We start from the raw sequence: 4890 nt of genomic DNA on the forward strand, positions 1-4890 counted from the left end.
CTGGGTCTCAGAGCTTCCTCCCGGGCTGACATCAAGGGCTCGTCAGGCAGCCCTGACAGCCTAAGGACAGACGAGGCCCTTCCCTCCAGAGCCCATGGGACTTAGGAAGCTCCTGGAAGCAAACAGAAACCCAGCGGGTGGCGGAGGCACCCTGGTGTGTTTACCGTGTCACCAGTGCTGAGGGTGGTACCTGTGCCCGTAAGCAGGCAGTCACCCCTGTGACACTGGAAATGGTCCCAGACTGTCATTATCCTCAGACAAGGCTGGAGGGACACTCACGGTTCCTGGCGAAGGATGTTGGTGAGTTCTGCTTCAGGCCACAGGTGCGAGGCTTTGCACAGATCACACGGAAGTGGAAGCAGAACCCCGAATCAAGGTCACCTCTGAAGCTGACTGAGCCCCTTTGTAACCATTGCCAAAAGCCCCCTGATCATTACTAACCAGCTTCCTGACTCCCAGTTAGACAAAATGCCCACTCCAGTAAACACACGTGCTGTGCTTAGTTGCTCAGTCATGTCTTAACTCTTTTCTACCACGCTGACTGGAGCCCGCCAGGCTCCTCTGTCCATGGGGATTCTTTAGGCAAGAATACTGGAGTGGGTTGCCATGCCGTCCTCCAGGGGATCTTCCCAACCCGGGATCGAACCTGTGTCTCCTGCATTGCAGGAAGATTCTTTACCACTGTACTACCTGGGAAACCCTGCATTTGGCTGGTCCTCCTGATTTGTATCCTAAAGGATAAAACTGTAATCACAAATATAGTGGTGCTTGCAGTGTTTCTGTGAGTCGTTCCAGCAAATTACAGAACCCCACCCCCTACCCCGACCCAGGAGTTGTGGGAACCCCCAGTTTTGTAGCCGGCTGCTCAGAAGTGTGGGTGGCCCCTGAGGCTGACATCTGAAGGCAGGGCAGCTTTGCAGAGGGCACTGCCCTTAATGCCTGGGCTCTGGCGCCTCCTGTGGATGGTGGGTGTCAGAGGTGAACTGAATGGCTGGACACCAAGTCCATGTCAGAGGACTGGTGACTCCCCACCCAGAGCCCTGAGCAGAGACCAGTGGGTATTCCCCAGCCCCCTTTCCAACTCTCCAGAACCCAGCCCTGGGTATCCTCTTTCTCTGGCCATGATGAAATGCAAACCTCTGTCAGTCTGGCCGTGTTGAGCCCCGGATCTCAGCTCCCTCCTCCTTCCTAGTACCTAGAGATTCCCTTCTCCTCCGCCCCTCCCCCACCGACCTGTACTAACACGGGGTAGGTTATATCCATCAGTGTTGCAGGTGCTTGGGGAGGGGTGTATCTGGTTAGCTTAGGTAGTCACCTGGTGAAACAGGGCCCTCTGCCTCACCTGGATCATTTAGTCTTTTTTCAAGTGCATAATTTCAACATCAATTCCCTCTTTTTTCCAACCATGCAGTTTCTGAGACGGTTAGAGCATAATGCAGAGAAGGCTTCCTGCTGGAAAATGACTGAGACAGTGTGGTCATTGCAGTTCCTGGCATAGGGACATCTCCAAGCTGGAAAAACCAGCCACAGATAACTCAGTGAGAGGCCAGGGGAAGCCGGCATGCTGTTCCAGAAACCCCTTTGTCTGTTCTGAGCTCCAGCTGCGCTGACCCGCTGCCATGCTGCCCTCTCCATCTGCACCCTGGGGGTGAGTTTGTCCCTCTGCCCCCACGGTGCCCACCTCCAGACCCCTGGCCATCTGTTCCTTCAACGGCCCCCGCGCGGATCTGTGGCCTTCTGGGTGTGGCCTGCACGGCCACCCTCAGGTCAGCACATCGGCGCTGCCCACCATGTTTCCCCTCCAGGTCTGTGCTGCACACCTGGGATGGTGCGAGGGTCACAGGGTGTTCCAAACAGGCTGCTGGATGCGCCCTGAGTGAACCGTGTGATGCGACTGCTGGAAACATGGATTCGGCATCAACAGAGTCTCAGGTTCAAAAACAATAGCTCACTGTGTCCCATGTGTCAATTCACAAACAAGTGTCGTACTTGAAGAAAACTGGCAAAGTGGAGCTTATTCAGATCTTCTCAATGTCACACGTGAGATCTTTGAGCAAAGGGTTGCTGTTTGGTTTGGAGGAGACTGAAAGGGAATGGGGTGCCACCTCTCTGATGCCTTCCCACTCCGAAGGGAGGCATGGTTTTGTTCTCAGGTGAACAAGGACAAACCGGTGGCAGTGACAGGGAAGATAATGAAGAGAGAATAAAGCCCAGACATCCTCACGTGGAGAATCATGAACTTGGAACTCCGGGGGAGGGGTGCAGCTGCTGACCCCCAGGCCAGATTTCCCACAGTGGCTGGGAGGAGCCAGGATCTGCAGCTAGATCCCTCCTGGGGAGGGAGGGCAGACCCACAGCACGCACTGGGACCAGTTTACGGTAAGATGAGGCACGAGCAGGTGGTGGAGCTAGCACCTGGGGCCACGTGGGGAGCATGGCTGAGGATTCCTCTTGGGAAAGGTGGGGGCTCAAGACCAGCCCCGGTGCGGGGGGCGGGGAGGGGGAGGTCTACCCCAGCAGGAGAGGTCCAGCACCTTCAGACGTGGAGGAGGAGACAGAGGAAGTACACAGAGTCCAGGAACTTCTGTGATTCTGTGACCAGGATCTGGCCTTTCCTCCTAAGGCAATAAAGTTGTCATCAGCCCACAGACATGTCCTGAGCACTTCCACCAGCAGTCACCCGTGAGCATTAGAGCAAAGGCCATCCTGGGCACAGGTAGGAAGTTGGAACTTCCTCCTTAGAGACCCTCTGTTAGGGCACATGTGTGCATGCCCTACACTCGCGGCCCTCCCTCAGATTCTCAGGTGTTTCAGGCTGGCACTGACCACTTAGGCTGGAGGACAAAGCCAGTGCACACTAAGGCAGGATACTGGTGAGGAGGGTCTCAGGATCCCCCTGCCCATCCAATCCTGAACCTACAAGAGCACTCTCAAGAGGGATTCCTTCCACATCAAGTGGACTAGGATGCTGTTTGTCACTGGCAGCCTCCCCACAGGGACCCACATCCCCTGGACCCCGGAGCAGCCACACCTGCACTTCTTGTCCTTGAGAGGCTGGGGGTGCTGAGGGGTGGGTGAACCAGACTTGGATTTCAGCAGCTTTGAGGCTCCAGGCCCTGCTAGCCCCAGTGGCCACAACTGTCACAGTCCTGTCAATGAGGCTTTTTGGCAGTAGGGCTGGGAAGTGTCACACCTGAGCATCTTGGCAGGTTTGCAAGGTAACCCACCTTTCAGAGTTCACCCGCCAGTGCCCTTACTTTTAAGGAATTGGGATGACTGCTCCAGGTGGCTGCCCTTCTCCTTCAGTTTGAGTGTCCTTCCTAGATCCTTCCTAGAGCCCTACCTGGGGCAAATCTGGGGCTTGACTGAAGTGTCTAGGGAAATGCTACTTCCACACACTGCCAGATCCTTAGCTAACAAAATCAAAAGTGGCATAACCTTGACCTTTTGTGAGTATTCTCTCTGGCAGCCACACCCAGATAAATGCAAACTCGGTGTGACCTCAAAGCTTGACATGAAAGGACCACATAACTCACAAATGAATCACAAGGACTGCGTGTGAAAAAGTAGTAGGTGGGGGGAAAAGCAATCTAATAATATTCAATTATTTTCCACCCAGTCAGCAGCAAAATCATATGATAAGTATATACCAAATAACATGTTGTGCTCAGATGATTGGTTGTATCCCAGTTTTTGTGACCCCATGGACTGTAGCCCACCAGGCTCCTCTGTCCATGGAATTCTTCTGCAAAGAATGCTAGACTGGGGTGCCATTTCCTCCTCCTGGGGATCTTCCTGACCTAGGGATTGAACCCACGCCTCTTTTGTATCTGGCATTGACAGGCAGATTCTTTACCACTAGCGTCACCTGGAAAGCCCAAGTATATAACGTAGAAATAATGAAAAAAATTCTTCCAAAATGGCTGTAATAAAAGTCAGTGCCCCAAGAGATATATTTTCCCCCAAGCAAATAGGTGCATCTTCTCACATTTATCCGGCAAGCCATGCAAGTTACCCAGAGCAGTACTGTTCGTAGGAAAATGGTTTTGTAGAAAGCACGGATATTTTACACAAATACAATAAAAATCTTAAAACTGGGCTTTCCTACATGTTGGGCATGGAGCAGAAAGGCAGTGAGTGGGACTCTCTGCAGTGTGGTCACACAACCATAAGCCTCTCAGGGAGGAAGGAGATCACCTGCCACCCAAGGATGGAGGGCTGACCTCTAGAGAGTCCAGGAGAATGCTTTTGATCTTTTCATTTCTTCCCACTATGCTGCCATGCTCTGGGAGGAATCTAGATTCCTCAGATTACGGAAGAAACAGGAAAATCGGTTAGAATCGGTTAGAAAAGGGAATGTGTGGCAGGAACCAGAGGTTCACATGGACCCCAGAGTGCCTGAATTCACAGGCAGGCGGGAGGGCGAGGCACACAGAGGCCACTGTTGGGAAAACGAGTGCTAGGAGATGAAATAGTGTCTTTCCTACTTTTCCCCCAAACCTTCTGCAGGCTCAAGTAGTTTGGAGGTGAGGAGTGGGGAGTAGGGAGTCTTATAAAAAGATGCTACCGGAACTGTCATAAAAGGGACAATGGGGCCTTCCTTGATAATGAGCCCCCACTTCCCAACCACCCGCAGACAGGTGACTTAAAACAGTCTCAGTTTCTGCACTTTTCATAATTCCCTGGGTTCGTCAGGTGGACCTGTGGCTCAGGATCCCTGGCTTCAGCCAGAGGGACCCCAAGTGCAGTTCACGACGGCCTCTGACCGGCTCGGGCGGACCCCTCCCCGCTCAGGAGCGAGGGGGCACTTGAGCACCTCCCGCCTAAGGGCTCACTGGGTTCCGCTCCAGCTGCGCTCAGCCACCGCCTGCTTTCCAGGCAAAGCGTCAC

The 4890-nt window shown here is 53.5% G+C and overlaps 1 protein-coding gene across 1 annotated transcript in view; it reads right to left on the reverse strand.

Moving 5' to 3' along the window:
* Positions 1 to 4890, reverse strand: part of FAM3B (family with sequence similarity 3, member B) — a 66898-nt gene that overhangs the window by 61569 nt on the left and 439 nt on the right. The window lies entirely within an intron of this gene.

Source organism: Bison bison, unplaced genomic scaffold (genome assembly GCF_000754665.1).
Source record: "Bison bison bison isolate TAMUID 2011002044 unplaced genomic scaffold, Bison_UMD1.0 scf7180017864037, whole genome shotgun sequence".
Taxonomy (NCBI): Eukaryota; Metazoa; Chordata; class Mammalia; order Artiodactyla; family Bovidae; genus Bison; species Bison bison.